At 40.4% G+C, this 12665-nt stretch overlaps 1 protein-coding gene across 11 annotated transcripts in view; it reads left to right on the top strand.

Annotated features, from left to right (window-relative positions):
* PTPRK (protein tyrosine phosphatase receptor type K) overlaps positions 1-12665 on the top strand; it is a 416921-nt gene that overhangs the window by 139435 nt on the left and 264821 nt on the right. The gene's annotated exons all lie outside the window — the stretch shown is intronic.

The raw sequence follows: 12665 nt of genomic DNA, 5'->3' as shown, positions 1-12665 counted from the left end.
GTCTTGTTATTACTAGATGCTGTTATTTGATTTGTTTGATTAACCTGAGAAAGTACCTGCAGCTGTTTCGCTCAGTGGGTATTTGATGTGAAGGATGAATCTCATACACAGGCATTTTTGTCCTGGTGTGTAGGAGGGGGAAGAGTTGGGTTAGATGTACTCATCTGAGTTACTACACCATGAGGTGTTAGGTCATCGTATGCAGGATTTACAGGCCCTCGCCTAAGGAAACTTCAGGTCATTAGCGCTCTTGCAAACGGTTTGGGTGTCCAGACTAGTTATCAAATGATGCAAAGTGACCTCTTTAATAATGATGTTTTCGCGAATAGTGGTATTGTGGGAATGTTTTCTTGAAGTACCTTTTTTAAAGTTCTTTGCATTTGCCCAGCATTAAAATAATCTCCATAAAAAACATGTAAGGCTGCTTGCAGTGATGCTTATAGGTTGCAACTGGTGTAACTTACTATCATTTTATGTTTTTCTTCAAGTTTTGTTTCCCTGTTTTTAATATTTTTATTTATAAAGAAATTTAATCTATCAGTGACATTGAAACTGGGTGAAATTTGATTTAAAGTTCTGAAACCTGGTTTCATAAAGCTTGGCTTCTGAGGAGGTGTTTTATTAACCCTTATATGCTGCTAGAAAGTAGCTTTTGGTGTGCTTAAAAAAACCAGGAGCCTTTTATAGCAGTCTAGTAGTAATCAAGTATAGCAGTATTATATGCAGTAAATCAGGTTTCTGCTGACAGATGGCTAGGCTTGACAATGAGATTGGTGGTTGGGGCCTTATCTTAGCAACATGGCCATTTTTCACTCACGTTATAGCCTTCACATTATCCTTCTATAGACTGTGCTGAAATTCATTCTTTCCCTTGCTGGGTCATCCGGCAGAATATTGAAATCATGTGTAACAGTTTTATTTTTAAATTAAAAATAAATCTGGAGTCGGACTGGAGAGCTGTTAATGTAACCTGCTTTTACGAACAGGAGGGGAAATCTGCATGCTGTCCGTGCACGCCTGCTTGTTTGCACAAACAGGGTTGGTATTTTTGTGGTTTTAAGTGGTCCTTTGAGATCTCAAAGTCAACATTGCTCTTCATTGTTCCTTTCTTTTTTTTTTTTTTTTAGGGTTATTTTTGAGTTGAGTTATTCTTTGGCATGGAAGTATTTTTTTCATTTTTCTCGTCGGAGTTCTTTGCTGTAGAGCTCTAGCTCATGATTTTGGCACTTTGATCTACCTGTCGGTCGATGAATTTAGCTAGCACTGAAGGGAAATATGCATTAGTTTTTATAACATGATGGAAGCGGCTCTTTACTAAACTGGGAATTGGATCTCTGCCTGTACAAGCAAGGTCACTGCTAAAGACCCCTGCGGAGCACAACTGTTTGCATGTACTTTGTTAATCAGGTCAACTTCATTGCTGTTTCCTTCGCTTTTAAGTGAGGGAAGAGAGTAGAGATTAGCAGGGGCTGAACAGCACAGGTTACGTTATAAGGAAGTCTTGTATGGTGACTTGGAATTTAGCAGGATGGCTGTGTTAATAGTACTAATAAAGTGCTGCATCTCAGCTAATGAGCTCCTAAACAGCGTTTCTGTGCTCTCCCGGCTGAAGCTTTATTGCTTCCTGTTCAAAACTAGCGCAGTGTTTTTGCACGTCACTGCTTGACAGTATAGATGCTGCTTATGCATGTTTGGATGGACTTAATGTTTCTTTTTACTTACAAGATATATGTATATATTTTAAAAGATCAATTTACTTGCCTTTCTTTAACTATACTCTATTGAGTGGTGGTGGGTTTTTTGTTTTGTTTGTTCACTTGGTTTATTTTTTTTATTTATTTTCTGATGAAATATAGTGCACTCTATTAAAATAGCTTTACTGGCTCAATCTGAATTTTTGTTTAGCTTCGTATCCTGTCTTTGATGGCAGATAACAGTGGAAGAAGAGTTCACGAACAGGACAAACTCATGGTCATACCTCCCCCAGAATATGCTTCCAGCCTTAAGCTTATTTGTGGTTCAAGAACTTTGAGCTTAAAAACGAAAGTAGTGCCTCTATACTCTTGTTAGCCCATGGGGGGGGTTTTGCACTGGTTTAAGCTTCTAGTGACTACAGTGTATATTACATGAAATTCTAGTGTTAATTACACATTAGGACTGTTCCTGTGGGTTTGTCCAAGCATGGGGCCTTAGTTGTCATATTTTACACTTGGGAAGTTTCAGCAGTCCTGTAATGATACGATCTGTCTTCTCTCTCCTGCTAGCAAGGCATCTGCATCTTTTATTCTGTTTGTTTAACATGTGGATGAACTGTCGAGGAAAAGGGTTTGGTTAGAGCATCCCTTGGGATTGAGGATATGATTTGATTTTGGTCCTTGTTAGTTCTGGAATCTTGTTTTATCACACTGTTGGAAATATGCCACCTTTGACCTGCCCAAAGTTTGCTTCAAAGGAAAAATATTTTGGGATTTTTGTTGTTTAAACTTCGTAGCTGGCTGGGAGTTTTGTCTCTCTATTGTCTATGTTGGTTACTACTGTAACGCATTAATTTATTTTAGTTAAGATGTTTATTCCTGTCTGGATGTGTTGTTTTGTCTAATGCTTCTGTTCATTTCCCCAAGTTCTCTCCTGCTTTGCACAGTAGGAATTATCCAGCTGCTGAGGGCTGTCTCTTCCTTTCGGCTTCTGTCACAGGTGTTTTTCCACTTCTCCCTTGCAAACGATGCCATCGTTTTTGAATTATGGGGGGTGGGGGTGTGTGTGTGTGTTTGTTTTTGCACACTGTCTCCCAAAAGTTGTTTCCTATTTTTTGTGTGTGTGTCCCAGCAAATTAATTTTGCTCCCACTGGGTCATATTGTAGCTTGATCACATGTGAGGTCCACTTTGCAATGTGAACCATGGACTTTCCAGTTTTGGTTTTATATTACATCTCTCTGGTCTTTGTAACCTTTGATCAGAAACTAATAAAGAAACTCTTGACTTGGAACCACAAATCTCAAACTTGTAAAAAATGTATTTTTTGATTTTTTTTTTTATGGTTCTTTAAAACTTCATTATATCGTAATGGGGCTCTGTAGTTTAACAAAGGGGCTGGCTGGGATACCTGCTTGATAGGAGTGATGGTTACACTTGGAGGTATAGCTAGCAAACAAAAAATACTAAACTGCACCAAGCAGAAGTTCTTTCATACGTTCAGAAGACTAATGATGCATGACCAGTTAAAAATGTGCAGGAAAACTCTAGAAAGCCAAATAATTTTCTTGCTGAATTGTGAATCCTGATTTGGATAATGAGTCTGTTTTTTATATTAATATTGATGATTTATAGGATTTATAAATGTTTAAATAGCTCAAAGATCTTGGAATGTTATTTTCCTTTATGATCTTAAAAGGTCTTGAAACTGTAATAGAATTATTACAGGAGGATGGCAGATTGATTGAAGATTCACTAATGGTGTGTACAGTTGGGCCATAGCCAGATAAGGTAGGAAACAAATTTCTCGTGAAATACAAGAATTTGTTGCCTTTTTGGATATCGGATCGCTATTCTAAACTTGCAGACATGTAAGACTGTAAACCAGCGGCATGCAGAAAAGTTTGGGAAAGCAGGGAATTCGGTTTGTTTTAGGCAGTTGGTAGAGCTAAGAAAGGAAAGCAACAAGTGGAACACTAGTGGGAAGTACCGAAATACACACAGCTTGTGCGAATTGCGTAGAACTAAGTCATGGGCCAACTTAAGAAGAAACAACCCACCCTCCCAAACTCCCACTTTCTATTTATAAGACAGATGTCCTTGATTCTATGCGTTCTCTAACCTTGACGAGCTATGTAGCATCCAGAAAACCCAAAGAAGCTCTTTTAAAAAAAAAAAAAAGGCATTCCAAAGGACTGATATTTTAAAAGGATTTTATTTAAAATATATTGGAATACAGAAAATGACTTAAAATAATATCAAAGACATACTGGATGAATAAAACTTGTAAATAGTGTAATTTTGTTGACTAAATAAATAAGAATTCAGTATAGAAAATGTTATATTCGAACATTTTAAGAAAAACTGATAAGCAGCCAGGCAGTTAATGTTAAAACTTGCTGTAAGTCTTGGATGTTGAGTTGCGAGACAGTGAAAGTCTTGTGGTAATCTCAGCATGAGCAAGAGTTCAGCGCCAGAGGAGCAGTCTGCAGCCAGCGAGGCAGTACTTCGGCAGACTAAATTTCTGTGGCCTAGAAAAAGACACAATTCAGAGGAACATGATACAGGTTTGCAAAACTATCGCTGGCATGAAGAGGAATCCTCTTCCAGTTCAAGAATTTGGGGCCTTTTTGGTCTAGTGAGGGAACCAGACTGAAAAGAAGCGAGCGGAGGTGCGTCGCACAGCAGGCTGTAGATCCATGAACGTCTGTGCCAGAAGCAGCTGTTGCGGATGCCGGAGGAGTATGTAGGCTTAAGCTGGGCAAGTTCTTGAAAGAGAACTATTAGTAATTAGGCAAACAAGGCCAGTAAGTCTCATGAGCTGAAAGTAGCTGGAGGAGCAGAGGATTTTTGGGGGGGCACAGAGAGGTGATGTGCATTCTGGCTCTGTTCTTACCTTTCCTCATGGCCACTGTTAAAGAAAAGATGTTGGGATAGGTAGACCTTTGGCCTGAGCTGCTAAGCCATTGTGAAGTTTTATACAAAGGGCAAAGGCTTCTTCCTTTCTTCCTTTCTTCCTTTCTTCCTTTCTTCCTTTCTTCCTTTCTTCCTTTCTTCCTTTCTTCCTTTCTTCCTTTCTTCCTTTCTTCCTTTCTTCCTTTCTTCCTTTCTTCCTTTCTTCCTTTCTTCCTTTCTTCCTTTCTTCCTTTCTTCCTTTCTTCCTTTCTTCCTTTCTTCCTTTCTTCCTTTCTTCCTTTCTTCCTTTCTTCCTTTCTTCCTTTCTTCCTTTCTTCCTTTCTTCCTTTCTTCCTTTCTTCCTTTCTTCCTTTCTTCCTTTCTTCCTTTCTTCCTTTCTTCCTTTCTTCCTTTTCTTGTGAATGTGTACACTAATTTGTTTCTGTATTCCTAGGCAGACTAAATATAATTTTTATATTCTGTGGTTATCTAAACCAGTCTAGTCGTATTCTGTGAAAGTTTTTGTTCTGGCTGTAGAAATGAAAACTAACTTAATCTACCGCCACCAGCCCTGTGCCCATTTCTCATGGCTCTTTTCCCCTTGTCATCTCCTGTCAATATAACTTGGGGTAACAAATATTTTTAGACTTTCTGAAATTGGAACATGAATTAAACCTTTTAAAGTCTTTTAAATTTGTAGGGATTCTCAGAAATAAAGTAAGAATTAGAACTTTTGTTTTGGTGAGTGGCTAAAATTTCATTCTAGCAGAGATAAAATTTTGTTAGTAAAATGTGTAAGTAAAAGTTTGACTAGCTTTATAATTAAAGAAAACTGTGTTAATATTTATTAAACTGAGACAGATAGCTTTTTTTTTTTTTCCTTAAACTTGCAAGGGCTTATGTTTGGTAGGCAGTATAAGTCACTGAAATGCTCCTTGTGTAGGTGCATAATTCTTCAGTACTCCTTTTGTGGAATAACTCCTTTGAGAATACTTTGTGGCTTTTAAGAATTTAAGGTGACTGTCCATAAACTATTTTGTTCCTAGTTCATCAGTACACAATGAAATGGCCTATATATCCGTTTCTTTCTTTCCTCTTCCTTCTCCTCCATAGTTTTTATCAGTTAAAAGCACTTTTAACTGTCTCACCGCTTACTGCTATCACTAATGATGCAGAACTGGACCCCTCTGAAAATATATTCAAATAAGAACAATGCTGCTTTCTTGCCAGAAATGCTTTGTAAACCCCTAAGTGTTCTACTGACTGTTACTTGCTAGACAGCAGTTAATCAAAAGACTTTCTTTATACAGTTTATGAAAGAGTTACTCTGAGAAATGCTTTTTCATAATGAACTTTCTTATTGCTTCTCCAAAGGGCCAGGGATCAGGTTAGGAAAGCCAAAGCCCTGATAGAATTAAATCTGGCCAGGGACATCAAGGGCAACAAGCAAAGCTTCTATAGGTGCATCAGTGCTTAAAGGAAGACTAGGGAAAATGTGGGCCCCCTCCAGAAGGAAATGTGAGACCTGGTTACCCAGGATATGGAGAAGGTTGAAGTAGTCAACAACTTTTTTTGCCTCAGTCTTCACTGACTAGTGTTCTAGCCACACCACCCAAGTCACAGAAGGCAAAGGCAGGGACTGGGAGAATGAAGAACTGCTCACTGTAGCAGAAGATCAGGTTTGAGACTGTCTAAGGAACCTGGAGAGGCACAAGTCCATGGAACCTGATGAGATGTATCTGTGGGTCCTGAGGGAACAGGTGCGTGAAGTTGCTAAGTCACTCTCCATCATATTTGAGAAGTCCGGTGAAGTTCCCACTGACTGCACTGACTGGAAAAGGGGAAACATAACCCTCAGTTTTAACAAGGGAAAAAAGGAAGACCCAGGGAACTACAGGCTGGTCAGTCTCACCTCTGTGCCTGGCAAGATCATGGAGCAGATCCTTCTGGAAACTGTGCTAAGGCACATGGAAAATAAGGACGTAATTGGTGACAGCCAACATGGCTTCACTAAGGGAGAATTGTGTCTGACAAATTTGGTGGCCTTCTGTGACAGGGTAACAGTGTTGGTGGAAAAGGGAAGAGCAACTGGCATCATCTGCCTGGACTTGTGCAAAGCATTTGACGTTGTCCCACATGACATCCTTGCCCCTGAACTGGAGAGAGATGGATGTGATGGATGGACCGCTCAGTGGATAAGGAATTGGCTGGATAGTTGCACTCAAAGAGTTGTGGTCAATGGCTTGGTGTCCAAGTGAAGACTAGTGACGAGTGGCGTTCCTCAGGGGTCGGTATTGGAACCAGCACTGTTTAACATCTTTGTCACCAACATGAACAGTGGGATCGAGTGCACCTTCGGCAAGTTTGCTGACAACACAAAGCTGTGTGGTGTGGTCGACACACTGGAGGGAAGGGATGCCATCCAGAGGAACCTTGACAGGCTGGAGAGGTGGGCCCATGCGAACTGCATGAAGTTCAACAAGGCCAAGTGCAAGGTCCTGCACGTGGGTCAGGGCAATCCCAAGCACAACTACAGGCTGGGCGAGGAATGGATTAAAAGCAGCCCTGAGGAGAAGGACTTGGGGGTGTTGGTTAATGAAAAGCTCAACATGGCCTGGCAATGTGCACCTGCAGCCCAGAAAGCCATTTGTATCCTGGGCTGCATCAAAAGAAGTGTGACCAGCAGATGGAAGGAGGTGATTCTGCCCCTCTACTCTGCTCTCATGAGATACCACCTGGAGTACTGTGTCCAGCTCTGGGGTCCCTGGTACAAGAAAGACATTGAGCTGTTGGAGTGAGCCCAGAGGAGCACCATAGAGATGATCAGCAGCCTGGGGCACCTCTCCTGTGAAGAGAAGCTGAGAGAGTTGGGGTTGTTCAGCCTGGAGAAGAGAGGTCTCTGGGGAAACCTTCTAGCAGCCTTCCAGTACCTAAAGGAGGGGGCCTACAGGAAAGCTGGAGAGGGACTGTTTACAAGGGGATGTAGTGACAGGACAAGGGGTAATGGGTTTAAGTTGAAAGAGGGTAGATTTAGGTTAGATGTTAGGAAGAAATTCTTTACTGTGAGGGTGGTGAGGCACTGGAACAGGTTGTCCAGAGAAGCTGTGGCTGCCCCCTCCCTGGAAGTGTTCAAGGCCAGGTTGGATGGGGCTTTGGGCAACGTGGTCTAGTGGAGGGTGTCCCTGCCCATGGCAGGGGGGTTGGAACTAGATGGTCTTTGAGGTCCCTTCCAACCCAAACCATTCTATGATTCGATGATGACTTGTTAGTACAAACAAAACGCCATCTTTTTTTAACAGTTAGGCTAAACATGAAAGTCTGGAAGCATATCTATTGTATTTCTATCTCCTTTCTTCTGTGATGTTTATTAATTTGGTGAGGACAAAGAAAGATTAAGTTCCAGCAGAGTGATTACCAGCAACTTTTTAATAATTTAATTCTGTAGATCATAAAGCACTTACATGTCTCAAAGGAATTCTGCAAATGCGGTCTCATTCCAGTCTTCAAACTGGAAAATCATAGTGCACAGAGTGGAAATGAACGTTGCCCAAACAAGCCCAGTCATGGCTGAGGTACCAGCCTCCAGGTTTTCAGTCCCACTGTAAATATTGGAGACTTCATGGAAGCTCTTTCTTTTTTTCTTAGAAATGACAATGCTGGTTTTGACTGTTAAGTCAGGTCTGTGGCATCATTTCAGTAGCGCATGTTCTGCGGGCTAGCCACAACATGCTTTTTTTGTTATTCAGTTAGTTCATTTGTGAGCATAGGAAGCTCCTGAGGGATAAGGGAATGATGGCTGTGGGAAAGTAAGTAAATGTCGGTGTTAGATGCTGTTGTCCTCTCTCCCATCTGTCGTGTTGTCTTCCCCACCCTTCCCCCTGCCTTTTTTTTTTTTTTTTTTTTTTTAAAGAACTTCTGAATTGTCATATGGAGATGTATGGAATAGCTTTCCTAGCTTGGTGGATTTAATTTTGTTAGCCTGCCTTGGAGATACCTAATTTTTGAGGGGTCTGCTACATTGAAAGGGCAAATGTAAAAATTCCTTTAAACTAATTTATCATAACTAGAAATATCAGAGGTTATTGTTAAGCAGGTAAAATCTGTCAACCTTGTCTAAGTCAGTGACCCAAACCGTACTTCTCTGTTGCAAGCAATGACAGCTCTGTTTCCACAAAACGCTGGGTACTCCATTCCAGCAGGGGTGTAGAAGAAATGACTTCTGCTGCCTTGGTTTTAACAAGCTATGGAACTGGGGAGTCTGAGCGATCATTTATGTAGCTCTATCAGTAGTCCTGTGCTGAGGAAAGAAAGAATTTGCAGAATTTTGAAGCTGAAGCGTTTCTATGTGCAAAAAGGAAATTTTAGCAATAATATAGCTCTTCAGAAAACAGCACACTTTTCTAAGTTTATGCTTTCCCTTTTTTTTCTTAAATTGTTCAAAGCTTTCTTTTTTGCTGTTTTGCTTTCTGTTTATATTACAGTCTGTGAGTCGCTTTTGTTCTACTGTGTTCTAGGCTTCCTTTGGTAAATGTATGATCTGAACTTCTTAAAAGTAAGATAGAAATGTTATATTTGAAGGACTGGAGTATTCTGTGAAACTGTATGGCTATACATACCAGATGTTAATTTCTCTTCTTGCTGTTGAATAACGTAATTTCAATGAAGCCAATGAGCATTTTGACTTTTTTCACTAATCCCTGCAAGATAATGGAGATCTTCAGGGCAAGGTGACAAAAATTTAGTAGATGCTTGGCATTTCCAAAGGCAGTGAAAGAATTTGGAGGTTAATATGTAGTATGAGTCCATGTTATAAATTACTTTAATTACCTAAAAGTCTCGGGTGGAAAACTGGCTGGCTGTAAACTCGTGAAGACTTACTTTGAGATAAATATGTAATATTTTTAGCCAGTGCTTAATTTCTGATGAAATATATGTGACTTTAACCTCGGTACTCTTCCACATTACATTCATCAGCAATGTGGTATGCAAATTTAATATTAACCTTGATTACCAAGATTATGAAAAGCCTGTAGCATTGCCCTCCCTGTCATACAGCAGGCACTGTCAGGCAGTGAAGTGGAAAACACACTATTGCTAATCAGCCACCTCGGAGTGCCTGGTTCAGTTTTTCAGAAATACAAGATTGACTTAAATTGTGTTGTGTAAATAAAGAAGTTCTGGATGGTTCCATTTGTCAAGATTTTTCTTTTTTGGGATTTTTGTCTATAGTTGGAAAGCATTACTTGTTATGTAAGAAGCTCAGATTTTGTCATATTTTCATCAGCTTCTGCAAGATCTCATACCTTTCTAAGAAAAATTGTGAATATCATGCTATCAAGGAGCTGACAATGATATGCTCTTCCACTGGGCTCTTCTTAAAATACATTTTTATTCACATGAAAAGTGAAATGAATGAAAGAGGGTTATGACAGAAATCAGTGATATATGCTTGAAGTAGATGGTTAAAGGAAAGCAGAAATTGCTAATACTTCATTTCATTATACAGGTTCTGAAAAGATTGAGTAATGAATTGTGCTCTGCTAGGGGTTTCCAGACTACCCCTAAGTGGAAGTAAATAAAAGAAAAAGTATAATGGTGCAGTATTGAATTGTTATCAAAAAGTTCACTAAAATCTCTTCAATTCAAAAATTGGAAACCAATCAGCCTCCAAATTTATGGGCCTTGAAGAGTCAGGGGCTTTGACATAAAAGTTGGAACTCATCAATTCATTTCTGATAAGATGTATTGTTAGGTAATTTTTGCTGTGAGGCATTATATGCTTCTAGATGTCTGGTCATGTGTCGTCTTCTCCCCCTCCCCCCCCAATAATGCCTATGTTGGAAAAAGAAGTAATAGTGAGAATTATGCAGCCACTTATCTTTCTTTTTGTCCTTTCCTGCATTTTATTATTTAGGGCAAGATGGTATGTTCTAGAAGAATTTTGTGCTTTTGAGGCTGTGCATACCATGCTATGATGTGTTGGTTGTTTTGATAGGGTGGGGTTTGTTTTTTCTTTTTAGTATTTTTCTCTTTTTCTAATGCTAAATGGTGAACAAGCTTGAGTTTGGAGTAAAGTCACAAGGTTTTCTTCATCCGGAGTAGTATATAGGTGTTTTGTTTGTATCAACAAGTCATCATAGAATGGTTTGGGTTGGAAGGGACCTCAAAGATCATCTAGTTCCAACCCCCCTGCCATGGGCAGGGACACCCTCCACTAGACCAGGTTGCCCAAAGCCCCATCCAACCTGACCGTGAACGCTTCCAGGGAGGGGGCAGCCTCAGATTTCCCAGATTTCTCTGGGAAATCTGTTCCAGTGCCTCACCACCCTCACAGTGAAGAATTTCTTTCTAACATCTAATCTAAATCTACTCTCTTTCAGCTTAAACCCATTACCCCTCGTCCTGTCACTACACTCCCTGATAAACAGTCCCTCTCCAGCTTTCTTGTCTCCCCAGAGCCTTCTCTTCTCCAGGCTGAACAAGCCCAACTCTCTCAGCCTGTCTTCACCAGAGAAGTGCTCCAGCCCTCTGATCATGTCTGTGGCCCTCCTCTGGACTTGCTCCAACAGCTCCGTGTCCTTCTTGTACTCCTTGCCCCGTCCTGCCAGAGTGAAGTAAATTATACCCCTCTTCTGGGTATTCTGAAACACCATCTGAAGCAGAATAGTTCTCTGGCTCTAAGGTAGTGACGGGAAGTTTGCAAACTAGTAATTGCCCTGTGGGATGCAGGGTGATGGTGCAGTCAGGCAGATAGTGCTCTGGGCTCAGAGCCATTTCTTCTTTGAGAGCTCTCGCTCTTATTTTCAATCAGCTGTGGAGCTCCTTCGCTATTTTTCTTTAAATGTCTTTATGTGCAACTCCCAGAAGGTTTGAAGAATTGGTGTAAAACTTATTGGAGTGGATTAGTTCAGCAAAGTACCGTGGTTACCTAGAAGGAACCCTGTGCAATCCTGTGAGCCAGGCTGGGTTTTTTCCTAGTGTTTTGGTGGTGGTGTTTTGTGGTTTTGTTGGGTTTTGGTTGGCTTTGTTTGTTTGGTTAGGGGTTTTTTTTTGGTGTGACCTCAGGGTCTTCTGGAGTCTTTTGCTTGTGGTCCACAAGACATTTTTGCATAGCATTTGTTTGCTGGAATAGGTTCTGTCCTGGAAACTTTTTTGGTTTTAGGGTTTACAGTTGCTCTCTGAAGTTTTATTGATACACATGCAAGGATTACCACGTATCTGCCTGCATCTCAAGTGACAGTAAACATAAACTCAACGCATTGCTTGTCCTCTTTGTTGAGCTGGGACGGTGCTTTAGGGCTTGACAACTGCAATGCAAAGCGAAGGAAGGTTTTCCACTCTGGTGGACGGGGTAGATCATGTGGGCATCGATGCTGATGCGGGGCAGAGGAGTTCCTGGGGTTGTGGCGGTGTCACTTTATTGTCCTGCTGCAGTCTGAGGATCTTTGTACCAGGGGTAGTGGTGTGTGCCTGTTTGGTGCCTGTGTGAGTTGTTACCTTTAGAAATTTCATAACATTGGGGTTGTTTTTTAGTTTGGGGCTTTTTTAGTTTTGTTTTTTTAGTCCTGAATGATCAACTTTTTCCCTTGATAACAAGATCAACAATTACGGCAAAATGTAGTCTTTGCTATGCTTGCTAGGCAATGAATTTATCTCACAGGTTGTGCAGTCTTCAGTTGGTGTTGCTTGTTGGAAGAAAATAACTTGTCATTTTTTTTTTTTTTTAAACATATCAAATAATTTTTTAATTTTATTGTGCTGCGCTCAGTGACTGAAATTTCAATGCTGCAGGTTTAGCTCTTCAAATCCAGTAGATGTATGTTTGTCACCTGGAGGTAGTAGAGGTTTGCTGCTGTTTATGGAATGAAATAATTTACGACTAAGGAAAGCATATTTGTTCAATTTGAATGATTTTATGATAAACCTTTAAAAAAAAAAATAATCCTGTAATGCCAGACTTCTGAGTGCACTTTTGAAGTTCAGGAAGAGGAATCAAATAGTTAGAGGTGCCACTCAAGCGGTGGTGGTCTTGAGCTGTAAGACAGAACAAAAAAAGTTTTATAACTCAGTGGGGGTG

This window comes from Grus americana, chromosome 3 (genome assembly GCF_028858705.1).
Source record: "Grus americana isolate bGruAme1 chromosome 3, bGruAme1.mat, whole genome shotgun sequence".
NCBI classification, from domain to species: domain Eukaryota; kingdom Metazoa; phylum Chordata; class Aves; order Gruiformes; family Gruidae; genus Grus; species Grus americana.
This window is presented reverse-complemented; position numbering and strand designations above follow the sequence as displayed.